The following is a 14,153-nucleotide window of genomic DNA, read 5'->3' on the forward strand; positions in this document are numbered from 1 at the left end:
GAGGCATCCATTGAACTTCTGTACAGTTCATGGTCCACTTTACATAATGAAGACTGCTGCCAAATGTGTGTGTGTGTGTGTGTGTGTGTGTGTGTGTGTGTGTGTGTGTGTGTGTGTACAGCATGTTATACTTAACACTATGTCATGATATTCTTATGAGAATTTTTTGCTTAATCCATGTGAAAAGAAAACTAGTGCCAAAATACACAAAAAGTATCAGCTGATATTCCCAGTCATGGGTTAGTATTAGCACTAGCATTAGTATAAATCAGAGCACATAGAAGGACCCAACTGATCTACTAGTTGAGAATTCAAGGACCATTTCCTACTCTGCTGCATTTCAGGCAGTGAAAGACAATTCTTTTCAATAGACTTGGGGAAAAAGGAGTAAACACCTGTGAAACCCAAAGGAAACCCCATGTTGGCATATGATTACTGTCTCACACACGCACACACACACACACACACACACACACACACACACACACACACACACAAACACACACACACACACACACACACACACACAAATACTTGTGGGTCCAGCAGTATTCTCAAGCATCTCCCCTAATCTGTGAACTCTATACAGCAAAGGATAGAATTGGGTGTAAACAGGATTAGAGCAGCTTGTCCACACTTCACCAGCTGTTTGACTGGTCTTCCAATGCCCAGTAGTAGATAGATGTTATCTTAGATGCTCTGCTCTGAGCTGGAGGGACAGTGTCTTCCCCTGGGAGGACAGTGAAGGGATTAGACAATTTACATAGGTAATATGAGCAGTCCTGCTTCATAAAAATACTTCCTTTAAATGCTAGCTTATTAGAAAGCTTTGAGTACACTTGTCCAGTACTGACGTATATTCATGTGGTCTTCCTATTTTGTTTAAATAAAAATGAACTCTCATTTCCCTTTGCCCCTTCTGGTATATTCCTGTAGTGTCTAATGCCTCACTTTAAAGCTTCATTCCCCCCTCTCTCTGGTGAACCTTCGTGCGAGTTATCAAGTAATTTTCTTATTTAATGCAACCAAGACAAAGCTGATGAAGAAAACAATGTTACTTTCAGGCTAGCATAGATATTTGCTCTGATAAAGGAAGATGATGGTCTTACAACCATCATGCAAAAATGTCCTGCCTCTGGAGATAGGGGATTGCATTTCCTCTGCCTTCCTAGCTTCCAGGGTAACCTCTGGCCTCCCAGTAAAGGAATCCATTTCTAAAAAAAAAATACCATGCCACCAAATTGCAGAAGGCCAGCACATCCACATTATTTCTGCTTAAGAACAGTTCTACCATATATTGCTGATTCAAACCCATAACCCTAGCCAATCACGAGTTTGAGAGAAGAGGTTCTCGGTTCAAAGTTTATTGGGGCAAGAACAGTCCACAAAACTTTTATCACATTCACCACAAAAAGTCAGTAGGAGAGTGGTGGGCCAAGTGGTACAATACTACCCTTGAACAAAAGAGCTGAAGGACAGTGCCCAGGGCTCAGTCCTGGAGTGCAAAACTAATACTGGCACACACACACACACACGAAAACTAGGAGTGGAGATGTGCTCAATCGTATAAGATTAGTCTCTTCTTTGTACGTTTTTTATTGTAAAAATGCTGGACAGAGGGGTTACACTTACGAGAGCAAGGTACTGAGTACATTTCCTATTGATCATTGTTGCCTCCTCCTTTGTTTTTCCCCCTACAATCCCTTCCCTCCCACCTCCACAAAACTACCCTCCAACCTCACACGCCCATCAAAGTTGTAAAGTTTATTTTCAACTTAGTGTTTTGTACATCTTATTGTTACACTGGGTCAACGTGTATCCCCCAAAAAACAAAGTTCACTCTTATTTGAAAATTTTCGCTAAGATAAAATGTCAATGCAGAGTTCAAACCCGAATATCGAAACACATTTTTTTTAAAAAGACTACTTTTCACTTAATATAAATTTTTCCAAGTCTTTCCATTTCCTAACAAATGAGGCAATGTCATTCTTTCTGATGGAGGCATAGAATTACATTGTGTATATATACCACATTTTATTGATCCATTCATCTACTGAGGGGCATCTAGGTTGGTTTCATATCTTAGCTATGAAATAAGCCAGGCCCAAAGAAACATAGGTCCCATGGTTTTCCCTTATTTGCCATAACTAGTATATGTCTGACTCAAGCAGGAAAAGTCAGATAACTTGATGTTATGGAAATGAACCCTAAGATATGTATTCAAATGTTTTATTTCTTTCATGCAATTGTTTCTAACACATTTATAAGATTATTTCTTTGTTGCTTTGTATGTCCCTCCTCCATGGTATAACCCCTGCTTTCACTGTATTTGATGTTGGTATAATTTGTGGAGGGGAAGGGAAAAAACAAATTGTTTAAATAGGAATACACTTGAGTCCATTTCAATAATTAAATGTACAAGTCGTTATGTCAAAGACGAACTTTACAACTTTGGGGAGGGAGAGGGAGGGGGGAGGAGAATTGGGTGGGGGGCGGGGGGAGGATGGGAAGGGATGGGAAGGGGAAACAAAGGAGGAGGCTACAATGCTTGATAAGAAATGTACTCATTATCTTTCCCATGTAATTGTAACCCCTCTGTACAGTACTTTCACAATAAAAACTTATTTTATAAAAGACTAGTTTTAATAAGAATTCCAGACATAACTGATTCTCTTCCTTTTATGGTACTGTGGTTTGAACTCAGGGCCTCATGTTTTCCAGATTCACACTCTAATATTGAGACACAGCTGTATAATTTTTGCTTTGTTTTTGAGACAGGGTCTCATTTCCTGCTCAGGTGTGCAACTTTCCTCTCCCATCACTGCTGGGATGAGAGGTGCTCACCACTGTGCACAGCTTCTTCTGTTCAGATGAGGTCTCACAGAATTCTGCCTGGGTTGACCTGAAAATAGAATTTTTGCAGTCTCAGCCACCCCCAAAGCTAAGCTTATAGGTTCAAATCACTATGCTCAGCTTATTGAAGCCCTAGATTCAATCACCAATACAAAAATTGAAAATGAAAATAAATTTAAATGAAAGGCAGTATGTAAGAGCAGAGAAAGGGCATGGAGCAATGATCTTGGGCAGCTCCTGAAGTCCAATCTGATTACTTTATTTACCAACATTGGAGAATAAAATGAAACTTTGTAACAAGACAGCCCTGTCTGTTTTTCCTTAGCAACAAGACAGCCCTGCCTGTCTTTTCTCATTTATGCCAGAGCCAAAAGATTCAGTAGAACATGACTAAGGGAGGAAGTTAGAGCTGTGTAAGATCAAAAAGAACAAGCCCTGGATATGTTTGGAAATCAAGAATGCCTCTGGAGCCTTAGAACTCTTAAGCCTTTCCGACACTAGTACTCTAAAGGAACCAAATGTTCAGAGAGATAGCCAAGATGTGCTCTGAGGTGTGTAGATTCCCTTACTCAAAGAACACACTGAACTCCTAATGACACAATCCTCCCTGCCAACAATAGTCCTTCACAGTGTATCTCAGGGGGTAAACACACTGCCTTTTTCTACCCACCAGACACCAGCCCACATCCTGAGAGCACTAGGACAGCAGGGAGCGAGGGCTCATCCCTATAACAGCCCAAGGATGAAGTTCAGAGGACCACACCTAATCACATAATGTACTCAGACCTCATAAAATTCCAACACCTGCCAGAAGGTTTCCTCAGCCCTTCAAAAAGATCAAGCTGTGATGCCCAGTTTTACAGCCCAAACTCCCCACCTAGTTTTAGCCCTGCTGAGTGACATGCAAGCTAAGTAGGGCTCTCTGATAATTTTCCTAAAATTATCAGGCTCCATGCCAGCATCCACTCACTTGTCCTCTGGTGACAAAGCCTCATGGTCCTTCAAGACAGAAGCAGCCATGGCCTCACCTCCACCTGCTGTAGGCAGTTCAGCAATCCTTACACTTTTGCACCCTCAGCGGTTTGTTTAATTTGGGGATAATCTCATGAACACTGTCTCCTAATATCACTGGCCCCAAGGGGCGACTCCCTACCCAAGTAAACAGTCAAAGAAGCTGCAGGTGTTCTCTTTGGGGAAGACACAGCTGCCTTCCCATGAGCCCATTTCCAAGGGCTCCTTTTCCACCAGAAGCCTTGGAAGGGGCATCTGATCCCTCCAGCAGCAGGCCTGCCACTCCTCCCAGACCCAAACTGATCACAGCATCCTCCAGTGATCTGAACACTCATTTCCAAGTTAGGAAAGCAGCTGTACCCAAGTTCTTTGTTGAGTAGATGACAGGCAGTTTCTTGTGCCTTCAGGTGGCCCAAGTTGCAGACTCTGCAAAGCTATCCAGCAAGATTTCACCTTCCAGCCTGTCTAGTGTGCAGTGGGCCAATCCTGGTGTCTGCTTGAGCTCTGGCTTCCCTGGACCTGCAATGTTAGGGAACCCGCAGCTCCTCCTGCCAGTGACAGCATTGAATTGCCCACCAAGAGCACCAAGTGCTCCTGGTCTGTTTACTTTGGACTTTGGGATTTTGCCCCTCACCAGCATGGGACTCTCTGGTGCATCCTGTTTTAGGAGGATATTTCTGGGTAGCAAGTAAGTCTAACTTTTCAGTTGGAAGCTGGCAAACTATTAATATAGGCTCATCACCTGTCCCCCTGTCAACCTGGACAGCCCTGTCCCTTCAAGGTCCATTGCCCCCCCTTGTTGAGGGGCCCCCTGAGCTCAGGTTCTGCTTCCTGAACTTGCCCATGTATTCTGAATAGAGCCCAGAGAAGCCTTTGGCATTTGATGTGCCCCAGAAGTCAGGCCACAGTGAGGCTTCTGAAGTCCACAGCCTTGCTCCTAGCACAGTCCCCAACAGGGCAGTGCCCCCAGGATCCAACGCAGACCTCTGACTTTGGTAAAAAAAAAAAAAAAAAGTGACTGTGCTTGAGTTGTCCACAGTCAGCAGTTAGCAGTCCTGACACATGGGCATCTACTAAGTCCACTGCAGTAGCTAGGGGGGCTCTGACATAAAGAAAGAGGCAGGCACACCTATGCAGGTTGACTTTGGAGCAGCTCCTTTTCCAGGTGCAGGTGTGGTGGACTTTGAAGCACAACATGACAGTGCGCACACTAGAAGATTACGTCACACACTAGAAGAACTTGTTAAGCCATGGTCCTGTGTTCAGAGACCACACAGGCAGGAAATCAGAGAAAGGAAGAGAGAGAGAGAGAGAGAGAGAGAGAGAGAGAGAGAGAGAGAGAGAGAGAGAGAGAGAGAGAGAGACAGACAGACAGAGAGACAGAGAGACAGAGAGACAGAGAGACAGAGAGAGAGATAGACTCTAGGCTAGCTCTGATTTGTACCGTTTTAAATATCCTTGTCGAGAAATGCATATTTTCACCAAGAAATAAAATGGAAAACTGCTAACTCTAACTCTGATGGAGTAGCAGGGATCAATCTAGACTTCCTACCATGAACAATCACAAAAGAGGAAGTTATATGAAAAAAACATATGTATATAAATGTATATATAATATATACATATAGGTTTATATATGTATATTCACATATACAACGTGACTCTGCTCTTTTCTAGCTCTTTCTCAGCTCTTTCCTTCTCTTCTCTTTCCCAGATCTCCTTTCTTTCCCAGCTCTCCCAGCTCTCTTTCCCAGGCCTTTCCCCACCGCCTGGAGGACCAAGACGGCCTGGTGCCAGCCAGAACGATGAATAAAACTACTCCTTACCTGAATACCACGTGTGTGCTGCTGTTCTTACTAGTCTACATCTTTTTAAAAACCTAACATAAATGGTGAAAACACATATCCAACGTGAATATGTATTGTATGTATAATGTGTATATGTATAACATACATGAAGAAAAAAATGCAAAGTTTTTGAAGGAATAATGACTAAAACCTTCCCAAATTTAATTGAAAGCATGAACCCTTCTATGCAGGAATCTAGCAGCTTAAAGAAGTTAATTAACATAATTACAAAGGTCCACACTAAGACGCATTCTAATTAAACAGTCAAAGACAGAAGCCCTCCCAAAGCACAGAGACACAACTCATCACACACAAGTGATCTACAATGATATTATGACAAATTTCTCATCAGACACTAAATTAACTATTAGACAGCAAGGGCAACAAATTTAAGGTGCTAAAAGGACATATCTAATACCAACCTTTCTAACAAATATATATGCTTCCTCCAAATGTGAGAGATGAGCTAAGTACCTAACGATGGCTCAGTCATATAATCCTAACTACTCAGGAAGGTGAATTGTGAGGATTGTGGCTCAAAGGTAGTCTGGACCTTGTCCCCTCAGGAGCAAGTTGTAGGGCAGCAGTCCTTGAGAAGGACAGAGGCCTTGCTGGAACAAGATATAGGATAAGGTGGGCATCAAGAATGGAGGTTATTGGTTGGTGTCTCCACAGAAGCAATCTAAGATTCAGGAGTCTTCTATAAGGTCAGAGGACTTTGATCACTGTCCTAGTGGTTTCAGGAATGGCATAATAATGACCAGAGCAACCTCAAGCCCACATGGATTCCTTAGCAACCGTCTTTGAAGCCTATGAGCTAGAGTAGCAATGCTGGAAAGCTATGATTGGTCCAATTTTTCTCTGACCTCACTGGCCCAGACTCTGATTGGTCCATTTCTTCTATGATGTCACTATGCTGGGCTGTGATAGCTCAATTTTGAGAGGTCATGCAGAGTATATAAGAAGCCACGGTGCTCCAACCTGTGTCAGTTAACACCTTTAGGAGCTCTTGATTGGTGACCCACTTGACTGTCTCAAAGCTAAATTCATGATTTTTTGGTTGGAAGGGATGAATTGTCGTTTCGATTTTGGTATTTCTATTTAATTTTTCTGTGTTTTCCATTATTTTATTTAGTTAATTTTAGGTAGACTTGCTGCCTGCCATCATAGCAGAAGGATGGAAGAATAAAAAGATTCATCCTCCAGATCCTTGAAGGAGGAGATCATCAAACAATACCAGATGAAAGAGTTCATAGACCATGGTACCAATGGACAAGTGAAGGTGGCCCATCCTCGCCTCACACACATGGAACTGGCAGTTAAAATACTCCTGAAGGCAGAGTTCTCTAGTTATCAGCTCAAGAATGAAGTGGACATTTATAAGACGATATGGCACAAACATCATGAGATTGTATCAGGTGATGGAGAAGTAAGGGTATGTGTATCTCATCATGGAACTTGCCAGTAGGAGATACCTCCTGGGGTAGATCTGAAAATCCTGCTTTCTATATGAGGATGAAACCAAGAGGCTCTTCACACAAACTGTAAGTACTGTTCACACTAGAACAGAATCACACACCGAGACCTTAAGTCCAACAACATCTTGTTGGATACCAAAGACAATATCAAGGTCAGTGGTTTGGTCTGAGCATCTGATTCACCCTGGGGCAGTTGCTATTGAATATATGTGCTGCTGTGCTATTCCACCCCGCTACATTTTCCTGGAAGAAAGAAATGATGGCCGGGTGCCAGTGGCTCACACCTGTAATCCTAGATATTCAGGGGGCTGAGATCTGAGGATTACGGTTCAAAGCCAGGCCCACTGGCTCTAACTTCTGAGTAGACACAAACGGATACCAAAGACTAATTTGAGAAGGAAATGGCAGTGGATAGAGGTGGCTAGCAAAATAGCAACCACTCTTCTTAGAACAAGCTACTGAATGTGGGCCCAGGAACAGAGCATTTCTAGACAAAGGGGAGGAGAGCCCTAAGAGATATCAAAGATATCTTCACTTGAAACCCAGAAGACCCTGTTATTGAGATGGGAGAGATTTGTAGGTGGTCTACTAAAAAAAATTTTGTAAGTGGGATTCAAGAATGGAGATCAAAACACTTTGCCCAGCAGCACCCTCAGTCCAGCCAAGAAGACAGGTGCATCAACTGCCCTAGGTTTCTTCAGGAGGGATTCCAGCAGGTTTCCTCAGGAGGGATTCCAGCCAAGGGGCACCTTGTACTGCAGTGTACCTGAACGTTGTAGTTATCAAAGCATGTAATTTTTGTGCATTGTATCAGTTCCTTTTACATACAAAACTGCTTGAATTACACTTGAAATACTTCCTAGTCTTTAAAAATATAGTTTGATTTATTTTATTCTATGCAGTCTCATTAAGTAGCCAATTCTGATCTTAACTTCATAATTCTCCTGCCTTGTCTCCCAAATGTTGGGATTACAGGTGTGTACATCTATGTTAACCATCATACTATTATCTGCATGTATCCTTAAGTTTTAATACTTTATTTTATTCCTTGGCAGTACTGTGGTTTTGATTCAGAGGCTGGTGCTGGGCAAGAAAGTGCTCCACCCCTTGAACCCTGCCCCCAGCCCTTGTTCTTCATTTTACTTTAGATGAGCTCTTATTGGATTATTTTGATTGGGTCAGAATCAGACTGTGATTGTAATGTATTTTCCTGCTGGGAATCTTTTTTTTCTTTTTATAATTTTTGTAAATATAATTTTTCTTCTTATTAAAAAGAAGTACATAGAGGTGTTACATTTGCATGTCATTTAAAAATTCAAAACCTTATTTTAAGAGTAAAAATGCAAAGAATCACTAAAATTCATCTTTAGAAAAAAATGACTATCAGATTAAATGTTTTTGGAGGCTGGGGGAGTGGCATTTGGTATTGTTCTCACTTCAGCTCCAGACAATGCTTCATAGTTCCAGGTCTGCATGACCTAAATAAAAACAAGTAAAAAGTAAGAAAAATGATCATTTAGGGCACATCTGTGGAAGATTTGAAATACTCTTGTACATTTTATTGAACATTTGTACATTTCTGTGGTGATGAAAAGTGATATAACAATTATAGTAGAATTTGACACATTCTTCAAACAAAACATAGCATGACCACATTACCCAGCAATTCCATTGCTCATTGCATAATAAAAAGAACTGCAAAGAAAAAACTAATAGCTCATATGCCAATGATAACAATAACATTTACAATAGTCATAAGTTGGAACTACCTGGAGTGTCTATCAGATGAACAGGTTTATAAAATATGAAGTATGCATAAATGGATTATGACTTATCCACAAAAAGGCTGCAATTTAATATATGTCTGTCACGGATGGACACCAAAATAATCTACTATTTATGTGAAACATATTGGCTAAACCATTTCATAAGAGAAACTGGAAGATTAAAATTTCTGGGGCAGGTCATTGGGGTGATATTACTCAATGATTGTGTGGATTCCATCAGTATCAAAAAGAGGTAATGGTTACAAAGCAGTGTGGATATAATTAATGTCACTGAATTTTATACCTCCCTAGCAAGCATGAGGCCCTGCATTCAACCCCCAGCACATCCAAAAAAATGCTAAATCTTCCTTCCTTTTCTACTGTTTTGATTGTATTCCTCAGAGAATTTCTGGTGGATCTCTCATGTTTAGTCATGAATTACAGAAAATCCATTATTTGAATATTAATTTTGAGTTTTAAAGGAAATTTTGTATTTTAAAATGAGAGCAATGCTTGCAGTTCTAACTCAAGAGTCTAAAGCAGGAAGATCCTTACACATTCAAGGCTGCATAGAGAGGTCATGTATAAATGACCGTGGTATCTGCTGAAACTGGAGGGACAATTATTTGTAAGCAATTAAAAGTGAGAGATAAGAGAGAGATAAGTTTTTGATCACATTATGTTTTGGTCATGTCAGCTTGTATTTAATATTTACATGATTTTTAAAATTTTCCTTTTTCCCTTACTCTCAGTATGTCATTTTGAAACTTTGTACTACGTTCTCATTTGCCTCATTAAAAAAAACATGGTTTTCCTTTATATCATATTAATCATGGTTTTTTATTTTTTCTATATTACAACTACTTTTATTTATTTTTGAAAGTTTTTATCGTTTTTTTTCTGCATGTACGGAGTGGCCACTGTCTCAGAGATTTTTCTCAGTTCTGCCAATTGAACCAGAGCTCAACTTCCAGATTCATTCTTTTGAAAAGTCTCATGCACAGCCCAGCACAACTAAGGAGGCTAAAATCTGAGGATCTTGGTTTGAAGCCAGTTTGAGCAGCAAAGTCTGAGATCTTATCTCCAATTAATCACCAAAAAGCGGTGGGTAGTAGAGCTCTAGCCTTGAGTTAAACAGGGCAAGTTCAAGCCCTAGTACTGGTAATTACACAAACCAGTCTCATGGACTTTCTTGCTTGGGTGGCTTTGAACTGCACCCCTTAGATTTCAGCCTCCTGGGTAGTTAGGATTTACAGGCATGAGCAACCAACTGCTGAATTATTTTAATTTTTTTTGGTCATTCTTTGTAGAGAGCTGCGAGAGGCCGCACCTGGAACATGGCGCCGGCTTCCGCCCTCCGCCTTCCCAATGCCGAGTGCTCTCTGTGGTAAACAACTCCTTATATGGCTAAGGCAAAGAATCTGCCTTGCTTCCGAGTACCTGAACCTATTGGTGGATCCCACATGGCGTATCAGGGTTGGCTACCCAGCGGGTACTTAAGGCTGTGGGGAATTCTCCCCGGGGTTGGGGTCAGAAGATTACCAAAAGGTCCTGAATAAACTGCAGAGAGAAGAGTTCGGTGTCGCGTCTTCCTTGCTGGTCGAGGCGGTAGCGACAATTCTTGGGGCTTAAACTCTGGGCTTAGGTGCTGTTCCTGTGCTCTTCAGCTCAAGGCAAGCATTCAACCACTTGAGTCATAGAACCACTTCCAGTTTTCTGGTGGTTTATGGGAGATAAGTCGCACGGACTTTGCTGACCGGGGTGGCTTGGAACTGTGATCCTCAATTATCAGCCTCGTGAGTAGCAAGGATTACAGGTGTGAGCCACTGGTACCCAGCTTATGTTAATATTTTTAACGATCTCTTTCCTGCCTTCAACCTCAATACTTTTTTATTTTGTCCAGTAGACCAGATCTTTGGGCCACATTGCTGTTTCTTAGTTATTTTGAAGGAGGGTAGGGGTTGAATTATCGGCCTGTGTGCTGTCTTTGTGCTCTTCAGCTTAAGGCAAATGCTCTACCAGTTCACCCACAGAGCCACTTCAGGTTTTCTAGTATTTAATTGGAGATTAGAGTCTCATGAACTTTCCTGACCAGGCTGGCTTTGAACCGTGATCTTCATATCTCAGCACAATGAGTAGTAGGATTACAGACTAGAGCCAGCAGTGTCCTTCTGTTTCTTAGCTTTTTGACTCAAGGATGATGTTTTATAATTTCAACCATAGCTCCTCTTCTTGTTTATTTTGTTTTATTGGACATAAGTTTCAAACATACTATTCTGGGTAGTCTGGCTTCAAATCATGATCCTCAGATTTCAGCTTCCTCAGGTGCTCCAATTATATACATGAAGCACAAACCCATTGGTCTTTTAAAAATACTTTTTTTCACTTTTTATTTTTAAAATTTTCCTTGTTCTTTTTTGTATATGTTCTAGTCCTGGGACTACAAATCAGAGCCTGATACAATGCCAGAGTTTTCCTTCAAGACTAGTGGCTTGCCACATGAGCCAAAATATAACTTGTGGCTATACTTGTTTTGTCTTCGTGCTTGAAGTAAAGGCCTAGGTTCTCTACTAGAAAGTGATTGCCCAGTTTGCATCTTGGGTCACAGCTCAACTGGAGGTTTTCTTAAAAATTCTTGGTAGTTAAAAGGAGATGAGTTTTATGGAAAGCCTAGCATGAATCAGTTGGCTGAATTCTGAGGATCATGGTTCAAAACAAGCCAAAGCAGGAAAGCCCATGAGACTCTTAGCTCCAATTAATCACTGAAAACCTGGGAGTGGTAGAGCTCTATCCTTGAACAAAACAACATAAGTTCAAGCCACAAGATAGCACACAGATGCACCTAGAAAGAAAGCTTCATGACTTTCTTGCATAGGCTAGCTTTGACCCATGCTTCTCAGATTTCAGCCTCACTTCATCCTCTCCTTTGAAAATTTTATTTGTCCTGTGCCTTGACCTCTGATTCTAAGGCCAATATGTTAGTTTTTAAACTCAAGGTTGGTGCTTTACCACCTCAGCCACAGCTCAAGGCTTTGTGCCGTGTAGCTAGAGATAAGAATCTCAAGCACGTTCCTTCCTAGGCTGACTTGACCCTGCAATGCTCAGTTGTCAGCCTCTTGTGTAGTAAGGCTTACACACATGATCATCAACATTTGGATCATTTTAAAACTTTAATGTGTGCTTGTTTACACTTTTTTTCTTTTTCTTTTTCCATTTTTGCTTGTCCTGGGAGTAGAAATTGAAGCTCAGATGTTGTCTCAGGGCACACATGGGAATAACCATAACATTTGTCTTTGCGGGGGAGGTTAATTGGAGAGAAAAGAATCATGTAGAGCTAGGCCAGATTCAGGAGGCTGAAAATTGAGGAGAGTTCATGACATTCTTTTCTCCAACTAACCACTAAAATCTGAGAGTTGTAGATCATTGAGCAAAATAGTGCAAGTTCAAGCACCAGGACTGGCAAACACACACACACACACACACACACACACACACACACACACACACACACATACACACACACACACACACGTCTTATGAACACCTGTGCCTGAGCTGAGCTTTAAAGAGTATCCTCAAATTTCAGCCTGATTATATAGAATTACAGATATGAGCCACCAATGATTGTCTCATCAAAACCTCTGTTACTTGGTCTTTCTTCTCTTCTTCTACCCTCCTTTTCATTTATTTCATTCTTTTTGTGTGTGTTGGTGCTGGAGCTCGAGCTCATGCAAGGCCTGGCCTGATTCAGGAGGCTGAAATCTGTCCATCATGGTTTGAAAGCAGCCTGAGCAGGAAAGTCCATGAAATCTCCCTTCAGTCAAAAAAAAAACCTGTTCCAGTGTGGCCACCACAAACAAAACAGTCTCCTGGAATTTCTTGATTGGGTTTGCCTTTACACAGGATCTTATATTTCAGTCTCCTGCATTTCTAGAATTACAGACATGAGCCAACAGTCCTAGCTTCTCTCCTTCCAAGCATTTAATTTTCTTACTGTGATCCTGAGGCAGGATCTCTGAGCCAGGGCACTGTCTCAATAAGTTATTCATTCAAGGCGGGTGCTTTACAACTACAACAACAGCTTCATTTCTGGAGTTTTTTGCTGGTTAGTTGGAGACTTATGAACTTCCCTCTCCAGGCTGGCTATGAACAACAAACTTCAGATTTCATTCTTGTGAGTAAGTAGGATTACACATAACGACCAAACATTCATGTAAGGATCGTTTTGAAAATTTAATTGGATTTTCTCACACCATTCTTCTTTTTCCTAATCCTGGGGTTTGAATTCAGGCCTTGGGCACTCTCCCTGAACTTCTGTTACTCAAGGTGAGAACTCCACTACTTGAGCCACTGTGCGACTTCCAGCCTTTTTTATTTATGAGGTACTGAGGAAACAAACCCAGGGATTCAAACATGGTAGGCAAACACTCTGTCAATAAGCCACATTCCCAGCCATTCTTACACCTTTTTATTTGTATTTTTATTTTCTTATATATGCTGGTCCTGGGTCTGAAAATCAGCCCAGTTGCAGTCCCAGAAGATTTTATTCAAGACTAGCACACTAAGACATGAACCACAGCATAACTTGTGGCTATTAGTTTTTGTTTTGTTTTAAATAGCTACTTAGATTTGAGTCAATGAATTCTCCTACCTGGGCTGGCTTTCAACTGTGATCCTCAGATTTGAGCCTCCTGAGTGGCTACCATCACAGATGTGTGCCACCTATGCTTGGCTCATTTTAAACTCTGAAATTGGCCCTTTCTTCTCCTAACTTCTTTACATTCATTTATTTTATTGTTTGTGTGTAGGTTGTTCCTGAAGTTAATATCAAGATCTGGGTGCTGTCCCAGAAATTATTTTCTCATTTCTACCATTGAAGCCACAGATCAATCACCAGGTTTTATTTTTCTTCCTTTTGGTGGTTAATTGGAGATGAGTCTCATGTAAAGCCCAGCAAGACACAAGAGGCTGAAATCTGAGGATTGAAGTTGAAGCTATCCTGGACAGGAAAGACCATGAGGCTATTTCCATCAACTAACTACTCAAATTCAAGCCCCAGGTTGGCACACACAGTAAAAAAAGGCCCATGGACTTTCCTGTTTGGGCTGGTCTTAAAATGTGTCTTCAGACTTCAGCTCCCTGAATAGCTATAATAATAAGCAAGAACCACCAGCCCCAGGTTTATTTATAAATCTCAA

Source organism: Dipodomys spectabilis, unplaced genomic scaffold (genome assembly GCF_019054845.1).
Source record: "Dipodomys spectabilis isolate Male_0828 unplaced genomic scaffold, ASM1905484v1 ptg000183l, whole genome shotgun sequence".
NCBI lineage: Eukaryota > Metazoa > Chordata > Mammalia > Rodentia > Heteromyidae > Dipodomys > Dipodomys spectabilis.